We start from the raw sequence: 17138 nt of genomic DNA on the forward strand, positions 1-17138 counted from the left end.
CAGCCGCGACACGGCCGACCCGGGTTCGACTCCCGAACCCGTCGTTATTTGCCGAATGTCTTCCCCCCAACTCTGTCTCCCATTCCTCCTCTGTCTCTCTCTACTGGACTGCCCAGTAGCAATAAAGCGATAAAACGCCAAAAAATATATCTTAAAAAAAAAAAAAAACTTCAAAGCTTCGAAGCTTCGTTTGATGGCACAAGCTTCGAACATTAAAAAAAAGTTTAAAAAAATAATAAAAATAAAGAATCTTGCGCCTCCATTCCAATGAAACGAAAGTAAGCGGCGTCTCGACTCCACCTCTCTACAACAAGCACGTGGAGATTATCTGTGTTGAAAACAACAAGGACATGTGCAGCAGACATGTCGACGAAGAAGTCATCAGACATGTGGTTACACTTTAAAATATGCAAAGACAATGCCCAAAAAGCCGAGTGCCTGATATGCCAGAAGAAAATGGCATATCACAACTCTACAACAACTTTGTCAAATCACCTAAAAAACGTAAGTATCGTTGTACACGACGGCGACGCCACACAAAACATTAATAAGGCTATGCCTATGCTGCTATGACTAATGTGTTACCAAGTTGGCTAATTTAATTGTAATCATCTGCTTTTATAGGTGCATTGTCTGATATAATTATAAATTATAAATTAAATATAATATAATTGTTTGCTTGATAGACGAAGGTTGCAACATAATTATGTAATGTCATGTCGTTGGCTGTGAGAGCAGCCCCACTGCACCCAGGCAGTGCAGCCGAGTGAAACCTTGTTGGCTGCGTCACAGTCACGAAAGGGGCTACTTAATTAATTAATCCAATCCACTTTATTTATAGAGCACATTTAAAAACAACAACGTTTACGAAAGTGCTGTACAAGTCCCACAACATAAGATAAAAAAAAATATATATATATTATAATTAATATATATATATATATTTTCCCGAAGCTTCGAATTAAAATCGAAGCTCGGCCCCGAAGCTTCGATTGCCAAAAAAAGCTTCGAAGGTCAGCCCTAGTCTTAATCCACCGTCATACTGGAGAAGAAAGAACAACAGGGTTGTCTTAATCCACCGTCATACTGGAGAAGACAGAACAACAGGGTTGACTTCATGCACCCTTCACTCTTCACCCTTCACCCTTCACCTTTCACTCTTCACTCCAACTCCCAGTTGCTCCGGGCGAAGGAGCGGAACGATTATGATTTAATTCAAACCAAATGACAGCAGTGAAAGGAGAGGGGAGAGAGACAGCATGTTGAGAAGGAAAAGATAGAGTGAGAAAGAGAGAGATGGAGAGAGAGAGAGAGAGGGGGGTGAGAGAAAATGGTGGTTTTTTCAATGTATATTTGGTTATAAACTGATATAAAGAGACGCTTTAAGAGGGTAATATCATCATCATCACGGGATGATATTGACGGTGGTGGAACCAGTGGTTTCACAGGCACAGGCCGCGTCAGTGTTTTGTTTTGCATTCCTTGTAAGAACAAAGATAACGGAGCGGTACAGAGCGAGGGAGAGGGGTGACCTCTTTAATGCAACAGTGAATGAAACGTTTAATGGTGTGAAAGGTTATTAACGCAGTTGTCATGACAATGCGGCACATGACAACCAGAAAGGGGTGGGCCGTCGTTTCTACGACGAAGATCTATAAGTCGAACGGTGTTTCCGGGTGTAAGGCAGACTAAAATCTGGCTGAGACTAAGAGGGAAGAAACCAGGAGAGACTCTCTCTCTCCTCTTATCACAGAGGGGGGGGGGGGGGGGGGGGGGAGAATGCCACATCATCATTAGCTTCGGCTACCACAAGGATGGTCTTGGCTAACGAACAGGCCTGACCACTGTTGGACCGAGAGACAGAGGGACAATAGACTGGACTGAAAGATCATTAGATAGACTGAACACACCGAAAGATCATTAGAATAGACTCTTCAAGGACAATACAATCTGTTAACATCTGAGCTGAGGTTTCTGTTTATAGCAATAAACCAACGCTTTTCCTCATAAGGTATTTCACGGTGTCGGAGTGTCGAATTCTTACGGAGGTGGAGAATTATTATGGTTTGCGGATTGTACTAACGGGGAGAGATAAGGATCTTATCAGCCAGTATAGAGACGTCAGGACCATTAAAATGACACAACGCAGAGGAATTGGATGGAGGGCCAAACAGACGAAGACGTGATACTGGCCAGTTTGATCAGGATCTAACAGGGGGGAACAAGACAGCATGTTGAGAAGGAAAAGAGAGAGAGAGAGAGGGGGAGAGAGCATGTTGAGAAGGAAAATATAGAGTGAGAAAGAGAGAGAGAGAAAGCATGTTGTTGAGAAGGAAAAGAGTGAGAAAGAGAGAGAGAGAGCATGTTGAGAAGGAAAAGAGAGTGAGAAAGAGAGAGATGGAGAGAGAGGGGGGAGAACGAGACAGCATGTTGAGAAGGAAAAGAGAATGAGAGAGAGAGAGAGAGAGAGAGAGAGAGGGGGAGAACGAGACAGCATGCTGAGAAGGAAAAGAGAGAGCGAGAGAGAAGAGAGGGAGAGAAAGAGACAGCATGTTGAGCAGGAAAAGAGAGAGAGAGCATGTTGAGAAGGAAAAAGAGAGAGACAGCATGTTGAGAAGGAAAAGAGAGAGACAGCATGTTGAGAAGGAAAAGAGAGAAAAAGAGAGAGAGATGCAGATGATCAAGGACAGTGGATCAATCATTTGTTTGAGATGCAGATGAGATATTCAGAGAATGAAACAGGTTGACCTACTTTCTTCAGACCACATAATTAACGACTTAAAGGTAGACTCTGCAATGCCAAACAGCGACCTCTAGGTATTGTGCTTTGTTTATATATTTTTTTCTTCTGGACTGATGTGTGTGGGTTGGAGATGAGTGGGGTTGGGGGAGGCGTTGCTACTGCTGGCCACACCTCAGGTTCTACCAAGAGAAGGTCTGGATGTCTTATTTTATTTATTTAGCACATTATTTAAAAAAAAACAGTGCTAGGAGGGAACGAATCCCAAAGGGCTTGTACAAAGTTCCACTCCCATCTCATTGTCCATAAACAATATGAACGAAATACATGTAAGCATGGTCTACAAAATAAACTACAAAACAGGATCAGAGACATAAGGCAGACACTATAGCGAAAACATGGAAGATTGACACGAGTCAGTAACAAGTGTTGCTGGGTGGCATTCTTTTCTTATCCTCTTATTTGCCCTACTTTCTTCAGGTTAATGCATGACATCACAGCGACAACAACTTGAGGCGTGAGTGCTTGACCGATGCGGTGGAAAGCGGGCGACTTGGATCCGATGTCCTTGCACTGCATGGAATTAGGTCATCTTTTGTACCCCATACTAGGTCAGCTGCCCCGCTACGCCAAGGTACACAGAATTACCCTTGAAACCGAAACTGCGTATTTCACAAGACACACAGTCCATAACCCCCCCCCGGTTCAGATTCACATCACTGTGCACGTATGACTGACTCACCAGCCAGTCCACGACCACGCAATAATTTCCCCGGATCTGGATTTCCGTTTTTACCTCAAAGGAATCTAAAATTAGATATATGGTATCTATGGTATCTGTATATGGAGACAGACTCTCCGTCTCCTCTCTTTGACGAGAGACCAAAAGGCCCCTTCCCTCTCTTTGATGTAAATCACATATCCTGAGTTCATATGACCTATTGTGTTCCTTCCTCTCCTAAACACCTCACCCTACTCATCTTTCCATATCAACCGATCCCACCCCCCCCCCCCCCCCCCCCCCAGTAAACAGTGTAAACAATATATCAACCTCCCTTTGATGGGTCACTGGCTGTGGAGAATGATCCTGACTAATGCTTTTCATTTATCTTGGACCAAAAAAGAAAAAAACAACGGTAAAAAGGAGCATGTCTGCATTCAAATATGGAATTAATGTTATTAAATGTTAATGTTAGTTAATGTTAGTTAATGTTAGTAATGTTAGCTAATGTTATTTATTGTTAGTTAATGTTAATGTAATTAATGTTAAAGTTAGTTAATGTTAGTTAATGTTAATGTAATTCATGTTAATGTTACGGTAGTTAATGTTAAAGTTAGTTAATGTAGTTTTTTACTCCCTCAGCACATATTGGAACACAAGGCCGAACACACAAAAGCCTGGCAAGGTTAGTAATAAAAAAAAGGGGTGACAGTGGCTCAGGAGGTAGAACGGTCGTCTGGTGATCGGAATTCCCAGTTCGATTCCCGGGCAGTGCGTCGAAGTGTCATTGAGCAAGACACTTAACCCCTAATTGCTCTCGATGTGCAGGTTGGCACATTGCATGGTTGCCTCTGCCATCGGTGTGTGAAAGTGTGAGTGAATGGGTAAAATGTGAGGAACAAATTGTAAAGTGCTTTGGATAAAAGCGCTATATAAATGCAGCCATTTACCATTTTATGGTCACCTCCACCGTCATTGTGTGAATGTGTGAGTGAACGGGTGAATGTGAGGAACAAAATTGTAAATGGTTTTGGACAAAAGCTGTTATATAAATGCACCATTTAACCACGAAGAAGAAGAAGAAGAAGAAGAAGGTCCAACCGGTGGACGCAGGGTTTGAGGCCAGCTGTTGTCGTTTATCTATTGTTCTGTGTATTTCCATTTGGAGGAAAGCACCTGTGGTGGGTCAGTGAGATGTTTTGTCCTCGGCCCCTCTGTGTGCATTGGAAGGAGGCAGGGGTGCGTTGAGTGGCCTCGCTCTGTAACGGCGCCCTGCTGACACACTGACCAGGTGACCTAGAACACAATGAGCGAAAAAGACCACTCAAGAGTGCAAAACCGAGAGAAAAGGGGTGTAATGGGTACACAGAAGCCGCGGTTCGGTATGTACCTCGGTTTTGGGGTCACGGTTCGGTATAATTATTATTATTAAATATAATTATTTTCTATTAAGTTAAACTTAGTTCCACATAGGCTTGCCGCGGTAGTCAGTGATACCGGTGTCATTCTGTGTTCAGGCATCCACTGAGTCAATGAATTGCCTACCGCCCCCACCCCCCACGTTGTATGCTATTTAAATTTCAATTTCACTTCTAGAGTATATTTAACTTCACGTGAAGCAGAGAAAGAAGACTCTAGAGAAGATATGACATGTTACACAACAATGGCAGAGGATTTATCAATATTTTGGATTTAAAAACCGCAGTAGAGGAGCTCAGATGATCAGTCCGGGAAAAGTATGTAGTGTGTTAGTCTTTTTTTTCTCCGATCAGCTGTGACTGAAAGTCCGCGGGAGAAAGTTGGTGTGTGTGTGTGTGTGTGTGTGTGTGTGTGTGTGTGTGTGTGTGTGTGTGTGTGTGTGTGTGTGTGTGTGCATGTGTGTGTCTTTCCATTGGTTAACATTATTGGGCTGAACATTTTCAGCCTATTGTAATGACCCTGCTGTGTTACAAACATATTATTCATTCATGGTTTTCTTTCGGGGCACCTGTAGTAGAGTGGAGTGCACGGTTATTAATTTGTTCGTTCCGCTTGTCATCATGCCTTTACAAGCTTTTATTTTTTTATTCATCATCTAAATTTGGCAATACGAGCTTAACACTTTTCAGTGCCAAAAACGAGTTAAGTCGTTTCTGGGTCGTTTTTCCTTTTTTCTGATATTTTTATTCATTATCCACGCAGGGAGCCTGTTGTTACCATAGGGAATTAGTCTGAGGTCGCCAAAGTGCAATACCGGCTGCATCCAGCTAGATGGCGGTATTGAGCACCCTTTGAAACCTTGTATAATTGGCCTGTGGGTCGATCTAATGGGTCAGTTTTTTTTCTTCTTTTTTTGCTCAAGCTCAGCGGTTATAACGGTCAGATTGAGAAGAATCAAATGATGCATGATGTGTGGTGGTGGATTATGTTGGCGACACGATGGACATCACTACTTGGAATCACAATCAGATAATTGGAATATTCTTTTTGGGGTACATCCTAGTCAAGGTAAGGGCTATATGATATCAATCTTGCATTGATCCAAGCATGTCTTCAGCTCGATCCGAACGTGTGTCAGTAACGTTAGTCCACAACGTATGGCGTTGGTAGCGATCAAACGACCCCCCCCCCCCCGTTCATGCATTCATGATATAGCGGGTCCAGGCAAGAAACGACAATGGTTATAGTATAATACGGCTATAAGGCTATTCCTCAGCATTTCAGGAATTACCCCAGACCGATCTAAAAACAGAATTATATTCACCACGGTATAACGCACGAATGTACTGTATGAATGTATGCATGGAAAAATTTGCTCTTTTTTTGCATCTTGACCGGAAGAAAGTCACTGGCAAATGATCATAATATTGTATCCATAGCTATTATAGAATATAGTTATAGCTCTACAAACAAGGTGACGGATTCCTATCTATCTAACGTTGGCGTTGCTACAGATGGCGGTGTCTAATGGCTGGCACTGAAAATGTTAAGCCCTAGCCATATTTTCAGAAAATCCGCCTAAAAATACACACCAAGTAAATGAAAGATTGCTCCACTTCTACAAGGTCCATTTGCATGTTCTTATCTAGGGACATCTATGGATCTCAGGGAATGTATCCCCAGTGTCAGAAATATTGTGTCCGTTACTAGGCTTGAGTAAATTGTAATGAACCAAAGGAGAATATCAAATAAAATGTTTTCATCTTTGATGGTTAATAACACCATGCTAACATTGACCAGACATGACATTTTTTACAAAAGATATAAGCAAATGAATAAAGGGCAGATGATTTAGAGGGGGTTTTGTAGATACAGTACTGAATTTTGCCATCCGGACACATGCAATTTTAAATATGAATATAGAATATCAGGCCTATAAATGACCTTATTATGGCCAAGTCGCACATCTATGGATCGGGCCAAATCGCCTCCTTGCAATGTTCAATTGGATCAATCTAGATTTAGTACCACTAGGAGCCCCTGACAGGGCAGTAAAAACCGTGAATTAAATCTACTGTACATAGTTACTTTTTTATAATAGCTCCGCCATTAGCTACACCATTTTTCATCAGATTGCAAGGCGTTTATTTGCTAGGCGTTCACAGAAAGGTAAAGAAACTAACAACGAAACTAACAACGTTCTAATTTATGGTAATAACATTCAGGTCTGTTCGACCTGTGAGATATGATCCCGAAAATAACGAAAAAAAGAATTGATTGACAGGGGCTGGCGTGAGCGGGTAAGTGTAGTTATATTGCGTATAGCTTTGCGCTCTGCTCTATTGGAACTGTCCCTTTAATCTGCTATCATGAAAACTTTCAACCACATGCACGCATCACACCTGCCTGACCACGCCCACATCCGCTCACATATAAGCGGGGTCATGGCCATACTACCAGCTCCCTTCCCTACTTTCACCACCGTGAAGTACGTGTAGAGCACCTCTTCAAGTTCAGTGCTTAAAGTAGTTAGTGTAGTTATAGGAGCTTTGTTGGCATTGTCTTTTGTTTTTCCCTCTCTCACAAATTTACGGGGGAAAGAAAGACTAACGTCGTCACCACTGGAGAGTCTAGAGGATTATTCTCACCTCCACCGGCGCTTCACATTCGGGCTTCCTCGGGGCGTAGTGGGGCTTTTCTGCTCCACGTTTGTGGCAGGCAGGTGAGCCTCAGCGGCGCCCGGAGGAGAGTGGTAAAGACTGGGCAGTTCCCCCACCAGCGTTGCTCTCCGGCTATGCAGCTGGATAATAATTGCCGCGAGAGGCAGTCGGCTGGTCTGCTATTCTCCACCTTACGCAGCTTCAGTAGCTAGCCGTTAGCCTGTAGCTAACCACTGGCCGGTAGCTAGCCGGTAGCTGGCCGTTAGCCGGTAGCTAACGGTTGGCCTGTAGGAGCTAGCCATTAGCTTGTTGCTAGCCGTTAGCCTGTAGCTGGCCGTTAGCCGGTAGCTAACGGTTGGCCTGTAAGAGCTGGCCGTTAGCTTGTTGCTAACCGTTAGCGATAGCTGCGGGGAGATAGCGGGCCCTGGACACTCTGATTCGGCATCGTCTCTGGCAGAAGATGTCGTCAGCCTGCACCACGGCTGACCGCAGGATATGGGCGAAACGCCGGAGTAGGACTCCAGCCGTCACCACTACTGGCCCCGCCAGCAAGAGGCCTCGTTAACGGCGAGACCACCATTGTTGCTGTCAGTCGTCCTGCGCCCGGGGGTACAGGTAATGAGCTCAGAGAAAGTAGGACACATTACCCCTTCTCTCTGGGAAAACCGCTGTCTTCCCCTCTTATATAAAGAGCAGAATTGACACGCTTTTTATTCCCAGGCTCGAGAGGCCATTGACATGTCCGTGAGTTACAGGGCCTGTGCTACAGACCGCTGTCATTGTAAAGGATAGATGATGCGATGCAGTTGAGACTGTTGGTCCTTCTGCTCTGCTCTCTAGCAGTAGTGTATATTGGGCCGTTTTGTCTACTTGGTCCAATCTGTTACATGAACCTTTTTCAATTGTTTCACTCACGTTGAGGTCTCTCTGGGAAAACCGCTGTCTTCCCCTCTTACATAAAGAGCAGAATTTACGCGGTTTTTATTCCCAGGCTCGTCGTGTCTCTAGTACCGGCTTCCTGCTGCTCGTCCCAGACAGCGAGGGGAAACATTGTGGGGCCCTTTGTTGTTAGAAATTCGCAGTCACTGTTCTTGGGTTCTTTATGAGCATAAACGCTGTTTCATAAATCAGCGTTTTGGTCGACTCGAGGACTCGCGTACATCTCCGGGGGGAGATCACAGAGTAGATCAAACATTGGCAGGGGGGTTTCACGCCCGCTCACATATAAGCGGGGTCATGGCCATACTACCAGCTCTTTCCCCAGTCTTTCACTGCCAAAACGGAAGACACATGGGTCCTCAGTGAGTCAGAGCAGAGCGCTCGCTATACTCATATAACTAGGGTTATAGGATAACCTTCGTTATATTTCGTATAGCTTTGCGCTCTGCTCTATTGGAACATTGGAGTGGAGCAGAGCGGAAAGCCCGACAGATGTACCTGCTGAGGTCCCCTACAACCATCAGAATACCGGGGAGAATCCGGGCCCCCCCTAGTGAGGGACGGGAGGGAGACTGGACCCGACTGTGCGAAGAGGGAAGCAGACCGTGGGACTTACCTTCGTATAGAAGGGCCCGCGACTACTTTGTCACACATCCCGCACACCACCAGGGAACGGACGTGAAGCAAAAAGCACATCGCGGGGTCGGGGTCAAAATGTAAATATGGAATGTCCCAAGTTGCTGCTGTTTACAGAGTGTATTGTTGTCCAAAGGTGAATGATGGTGAATGAAGGGTTAAATCAAAACAGTTGTCAATTCCAAACGGTGAGACACGTAGGAAAATGTATCCTCATACAGATGCATGGGATTATGGCCATAATGGAGGCGGTGAGCCCCCTAGTGTAAAAAATTAAAGCTGTTCAAATGCTGTTGCTGTTAGGTTAGTGTTACTTGCCTTCCTGCTCCTGGCGTCCACTCCTGGTTTAGCAAAACTAAGGCCCCGTTTAGACAAGCGTTTTGTGAACAGAAACCGCAAAAGTCATCTTGCGGTTTCACTTTTAATTTTACGTTTAGACAAGCGTTTTGGAGTGGAATTCTCCGTGCAGACGACGCTGTAACGACGGAGTCCCGCTGTCACACGATTGGCGCATATGTCACATGACGTGCTGTGAAGACCCGCCCTACTCTGCCTCTGATTCGCAGACTGTGGATGGGGAATGTGATTGGACCAAAGCAGCGTCACTCACAGACAGTGGGTCCACTCACGCCGCGGGACAGATTCTTGTGTATTTAACCCTTTCACTGCCACACGACAGCCGGTTGTGTGATAGTAAAGGGTTAACCTTCTGTCGTGTGGCAGTGAAAGGGTTAAAAGTACTGCCAATGTAGCCTTCAGGTGATCTCCGTTCAGACATACTTGCTTTGTTTACGTCTCGGCTACTGGCGCATACCTGCTACCTGTGACGTAAGCAGTACGCGCGACCAGAGCCGTGACAACCATTTCGTCATCGTTTTATCAGATTTATACGTTTTAACAGTTTAGACGAGAGCGCAAAGCTTTTGCGTTTCTAGGAATTCCACCCTGGAAGGTAGTCTCACTTTTTTGCGGTTTCACCCCGTAAAAACGCTGTTTCCGTATAAACGAAAGGCACATCCGTAAAAATATTTTTGCGGATTCACCTGCTATCGTTTCCGTCTAAACGGGGCCTAAGTTTGCTTTGAACGAGTGTCGCACTCGTCCTCATCTTCTTCTTGGATGGCATGATCCTTGCAGTTGTGATGGTGAATGAAGACAGGTAGTCAGATACTGTTAACTTATACATTGTATGTGCGGACGTGGTTGAAGACACCGGCCTAGCGGCTATTGTTATGATAATGCGAGGTAGCGCCGGGAGGCAGGTAAACACGGCGAGCCGAGTCGAGCGCAGCGCGTTCTTGAGTGCACGCGCATGCACGCACAACCATGCATGTGCGTGCACGCGCTTCTGCTCAAATCTTTAATACTCAGTGAGCTTGCACACCGTGCTACCCCGTCCCATGAACAACGCATGCCTGTTTATTTCCATCAAATTCATCAGGTTTCCGCCGGGATGCGCTGAGATATTTATCAACTAATAACTTAGCTAATAACAATACACTACACAGTGTAGGTGCTGGTAAAAAAATAAAATTCTGAGACACAACAATATTCACAATTTCTTTTTAACAACTTAGACTATTCGAATATTCGAAAATCGATGCCCATCCCTAGTGTTTACCATCACATCTTCAGAACATTTGCTACACTGAATGTGTCCCGAATGGGCCAGACTGGGGGCGGTTAATGCTTCCGTCCAGATGTACATAATGTTACAGAAGGAAAGGTAGGTTTCGAGGGGAGGGGGGCATTAGCAGACAAACTGGGTTAGGAGGACTGCACGGTCCGCTGTGTTTTCTCTTCTGTTCGCCGGTAAGCAGGAAGTGCTCTGTGATGCAGAGCGACGCGCTGCTGTGTCCCGACATCAAAGAGCTGCCACTGGGCCGTTTCTTTGGTGCCGTGGCCCGAAATGGACACAAACCGCTGTGAGTGTGATTGGAACAGGAGATGGGACTTCCAGGGGGGGCGTTACAGTATGTATGTAGGAAGGGGGTTACGGCAGTGAGTGGACGTGACGGTCGATGACTCACGGTTTATTACTTCTGGGCCAACTTCTTTCGACGCCTCAGAGACGTAAGAGGAAGGGAGAGAGATTAGAGGATGTCTCACACTACAGTTGGGAGGGGCTCTTCCCAACATCTTCCCTGGCTAGCTTGAGAATGCATGAATGAATGAATTGAACAAGAGATTGCATTTCCAATAAAACACACACACACAGAGAGAGGGAGGAGAGAGATATAGGAGAGGGATGAGATGAGAGGAGAGAGAGAAAATAAAGACAGAACATGTGTGTGGATGGAAGTGTGTGTGTGTGTGTGTGTGTGTGTGTGTGTGTGTGTGTGTGTGTGTGTGTGTGTGTGTGTGTGTGTGTGTGTGTGTGTGTGTGTGTGTGTGTGTGTGTGTGTGTGTGTGTGTATGCACTCATGCATGTGTGGTGGCTGGATTTTTAGGAGAGCAAATAGTCAAGTCAAATGTATTGATCACGTACCATAGAACTATATGAGGGAACAACGTCTCCAGCAGTCCACTAGACTAGTAGAATAGATACAAAAATAGATAAAAAGTATAAAATAGAAACAGTCAAGTACGTAAACAAAAAGTGTTCAGTCAATGTGTGTGTGTGTGTGTGTGTGTGTGTGTGTGTGTGTGTGTGTGTGTGTGTGTGTGTGTGTGTGTGTGTGTGTGTGTGTGTGTGTGTGTGCATGTGTTTATGCACAGATGGTTGGAAGAGTGTCAGTGTGTGAGTAGGATTAATTGAGTGAGTGAGTGTGGAGTGTGTGTGTGTATGTGCTTGAGGAGTATGTGTCCAGGGTATCTGCAGGTTTAGCCCAGTCAGATTTAAGGCTTTTTAAGACTTTTTAATGCCACTCAGAATTAAATTTAATACCAATTTCACGATAACAAAATGGCAAAAATCATGGGTACTCTCAGTACACTCATTCAAGGGTACTACGACTATGCCTGCACCTCATGGTACCAAAGCACCTCAAAGGCACTAAAAACAAGATTACAAACATCACAAAACAAACTGGTCAGACTACTGCTTAACCTCACTCCTAAAACCCACTTTACCCCTGCCCACATTCAAAACCGCTCTTAAAGAGCACCTACGGGAGGCTGCAATTCGAAACTGGCCACCGTAAATGTCCAACCCCCCCCCCTCCTCCTAATGTACAGTCTCATCCCCATCATATATATATAATATTTTCTGTTATGATCTCTGGGTAACAGTACTGTATATTATTTGCATATCGTATGTCACAAATGTAACAGTACTACAGTATATACCTGTATGTCATGATGTCATGTATGTTTTTACTGTATTTATTTCTGTATATTTTATTTCATTTTTATTCTATTTTACTCTACTCTTATCCTAGGCAACTTTATTGATTTGTGTTATTATTCTAATTCGTGACCTGTCCTGTCTAAATGTTTAAATGTTGAGCGATTTGCAGTGTCAAATTTCCCATGGGATAATAAAAGTATTTCTATTCTATCTATTCTATGTTGTGTATGTCAATATGAATTGAAAATGGGGGACCCTGATGTAAACAAGACAAACGTCTTTCTCTGGTCTGCATCCCCTTATTATTGTGTGTATTGAGCTGTACTGTATTGTACCCATTCTGCAATCTGTTAAATAAAGTTTTCATTCATCCAGTTGTTTTGTTTTTGTGGTTTGGTTGAATGAATACTTTATTTAACAGATTTCAGAATGGGTACAATACAGTACAGCTCAATACACACAATAATAAGGGGATGCAGACCAGAGAAAGACGTTTGTCTTGTTTACATCAGGGTCCCCCATTTTCAATTCATAGTGACATTTATGACATGCACAACATACATGACATTTATGGCATAGGGATATACATGACATACAGGTATATATTACCGTTACATTTGTGACATACATGATATGCAAATATACAGTACTGTTACGCATAGATCCTAACAGAATCAGGGAACATCGCTTGAAACACCTCTCCTAGTCCCTCATTTCCATTGTAGGACTGATGCTTTGCGACCGTATTTAGAACCCACAGTACCTCAGCTTCAAGGGTTGGCGTGGAGCCGAACGTTACCCGGACAGGTGCAGATGTAATTGGTGGTAGACCTACCTGTCCCTGAGCAGTTGATGTGGACGGCGTCGAAAAGAAATTTGATATTGAAGTTGTCTGCAGGCGGGTTTTTGTAGAGGTAACATGCTTAGCGCTGTGCATGCGTGACTCGACTGCTTTTATTCCCATCGTTCCCAGTTTAAAATCCTTTTTGCAGAGTTTGCAGCGGGCCTCGTACTTTCACTGGGACCAACCACACGGTGCAAACAGAGGGTTTTCGAGCCAGTTCTCATTAAATTTGCACTTTCCCATGTTAAATTAACGAGTGCAAATAAATACAAATCAATTAAACTAAACTAAACGTCAGCGTTATCGCTACGGCTTGAATAACGTGTTACCTATGCTCCGGTGTTCTGAAATAGCTCCCGACGGCGACACACATTAAGGACCATAAATTGGTTCCGCCCCACTGCGCAGCGTACCGTTTGCGTGAAAGAAAAAAAAAAGTCTGACTTTATCTCCCGTTAATAATAGTTTCCCCCCAGATTTCACAATGAAACATAAGATGACATGGCATGTTTTTAAGACCTCCGAAAGTCGGATTTAAGACATTTTAAGACAAATTAAGGCCTTAATAGTTGATAGTTGAATTTAAGACTTTTTAAGACTTTTTAAGGTCCCGCGGACACCCTGTGTGTCACCCTCTCACGGGAATGAGAGCGAACGATTGCTGGTGGTCTGTGTGTGTTGGGGGGTTAATTAGAGATAAAGTGAAATCACCCACATACAGCCTGAGTTGCAAGATGGACCGACGGGGAGACCGACTCACACAAACAGCAGGTCACAGCAAAAAAATATATAAAATCTATTAAACAAAGTAAACAAAAATTTATGAAAATAAATCTATTTGGCCATTCAATTAGTAGTAGTGGTCGGTGAATTTTAGAACCCGACATCATGAAAGGCTCAGCTCAGCTCAGCTGGATAATACGAGGTCCAGCAGCTACACAAACTTCACCACTTCATAAACATGTCAACCCCCCCCCCACACACACACACACACACACACACACACACACACACACACACACACACACACACACACACACACACACACACACACACACACACACACACACACACACACACACACACACACACACACACACACACACACACACACACACACACACACACACCCTATGTAACATGAAGCCCACTGATCTGTAGCCTGGGGACTGCTGAGTTGACCTACACGTTAAGTCCCACTTAATGTCCAAAAGAAAAGGTCATGACCAAATGTAGGTTACAAAAACGATGGCAGTCAGCAGCGCGCAAGGATAAAACATACACACACCCGCGCGCATTTACACATGCACACACAAATATAGAAGCAGGCTATTCTCGGTCCACGACGGTGGACCGAACTTCCCGCCACAGTCAGGACGGCTGAAACCCACCCGATTTTCCACCATCGATTAAAAAAACCTTTTCAAACAATATCTGAAATATAAAACGAACCTTCTTACTGTCTTTTTACTATTATGAACCTTACTACTATGCTACTATATCATGCTAATCCTAGCATGATATCCTAGTTCAATGTTTCTGGAAGCGGTAGATGAAAATGAAATTATAGAAACTACTAATAAATGTAAAAACAAGACATCTACAGACAGTAATGAAATAGATATGAAAATAGTAAAAAATGTCATTAGTGGGATTTCAAAACCACTCACGCACATCTGCAATTTATCATTCAAAACTGGTCGATTTCCGAATCAAATGAAAATAGCAAAAGTCATACCTCTGTTCAAGACTGGAGATAAACACCACTTCACAAATTATAGGCCTGTTTCTCTACTTCCTCAGTTTTCAAAAATATTAGAAAAACTCTTCAACAACAGATTAGATAAATGCATTGATAAACATAATTTACTCACCGATAGCCAGTATGGATTCAGAACACACCGGTCAACATCACTAGCATTAATAGAATTGAACTCATTGAAAAAAACACAAATTCCATAGACCAAAAAAAACATGTAGCTGGAGTATTCATTGACCTAAAAAAAGCATTTGATACTATTAATCATGATATATTAATCAGGAAATTGGAGAGATATGGGATCAGGGGGGTAGTATTGGACTGGGTGCGAAGCTATCTAAATAAAAGACAACAATTTGTGACAATGAGAGATTATAAATCTGAATGTTTGGACATTGCTTGTGGTGTCCCCCAGGGGTCAGTGTTTGGTCCAAAAATGTTCATCTTGTACATTAATGAGATATGTAAAGTATCCAATATATTTAAATGTATTTTATTTGCGGATGACACTAATCTTTTTTTTTCTGGTGAGAATGTCCAGCAGCTTCTAGAGGTCATCACATCTGAAATGAAGAAATTGAAGGAATGGTTTGATAGAAACAAATTATCATTGAACTTGAGCAAAACTAAAATTATGTTGTTTGGAAACTGTAGATTGGATACTCAGGTACAAGTTAAAATAAATGATGTGATTATTGAAAGAGTTTATGAAAATAAATTCCTAGGTGTAATAATAGACCATAAAATCTGTTGGAAACCTCACATAAAACATGTCCAATCTAAACTCTCACGAAGCATTTCAGTCATGAGTAAAGTAAAGCACATTCTGGATAGAAAATCACTCTACATTCTCTACTGTTCACTAGTTTTACCATATTTAAATTACTGTGCTGAAGTCTGGGGAAACAATTATAAGTCTACACTACAACCACTTTTTATACTCCAAAAAAGGATAGTTCACATTGCAGGTTATCGTGATCACACTAACATATTGTTTTTGGAGTCAAAGACATTGAAGTTAAATGATCTTGTGGAATTTAAAACGGCACAATTAATGTATAAAGCAAAAAGTCATGCACTTCCAAGAAACATTCAAGAATTGTTCTTTGATAGGGAGGGGGGTTATAATCTGAGGGGAGAACACAATTTAAAAGTGCTAAATGTACGCACTACCATGAGAAGACACTGCATCTCAATATGTGGAGTGAAACTGTGGAACAGTCTAAATGTGGTGCTAAAGCAATGTCCAAACATGAGACAATTCAAACTGATGTATAAGGAAATGATGTTCACAAGGTACAGGGATGAGGAAGGGACTTGATATGCACGGGTGTTTACATTTCTATTTTATTTCTTTCATGTTTTACATATATAATTTTTGTTTTTTTGTTTTGCATATATATATATATATATATATATATATATATATATATATATTTCTTTTTCTTTTTTATGTTTTAAAATAGTACACTCATTTGAGTAGTGGAAAAGGGGTAGGATTAAATAAGTGTATACTTCTTCCTACTCCTTTTCGAACATGTAGATTGAGTTGTGTTTTGCTTTTGTTATTGTTTGTTTGTATTCATTGCATGTTCGAAATAAAGATTTCAATTCAATTCAATTCAATATGTGTATTCTACTACAGTATGCACTCATAAATGCGTTTTAAAGTTTTTCAACATACCATTGATTAGACGACAAGTACGTCCTTCGGGTTTAGACGGTAAACCAAAGTCCTGACCGAATTCTGAACCCAGGGCACCTATCGCAAAGAGTATGGGGTTCTCTGACATCAAGGGCAATCATCCCTCCACCCTTAATTGACTGATATCAATCCCCGTCTCCTGAGCCGTTCAGCCACTGTGTAGTGTGACGTGTGCCTGGTGCCAGTGTATGGCAGCCATTGAGCCTGCGTAGCCCAAAGTTGGGTGCTACCAGTGGTGGTGAAGGAGGCAATTTCCACCCTACATTGTGGGGAGCGCTTTGAGTGTCTAGAAAAAGCGCTATATAAATGTAATTCATTCATACATCCGGCCTGGTGGAAACCGCTGGAACAGCAGCGAGGCTGACGAGTGGCATTCAAGTCATATCTTGACCCATTTCCAGTTTATTTCACCCCCACAAAAAGTTG

At 43.0% G+C, this 17138-nt stretch overlaps 1 protein-coding gene across 1 annotated transcript in view; it reads right to left on the reverse strand.

The window, feature by feature from the left end:
* Nucleotides 1-17138, reverse strand: part of pemt (phosphatidylethanolamine N-methyltransferase) — a 232754-nt gene that overhangs the window by 54125 nt on the left and 161491 nt on the right. The window lies entirely within an intron of this gene.

Source organism: Notolepis coatsorum, assembly GCF_963971535.1.
Source record: "Notolepis coatsorum genome assembly, chromosome: 10".
Classification (NCBI taxonomy): Eukaryota; Metazoa; Chordata; class Actinopteri; order Aulopiformes; family Paralepididae; genus Notolepis; species Notolepis coatsorum.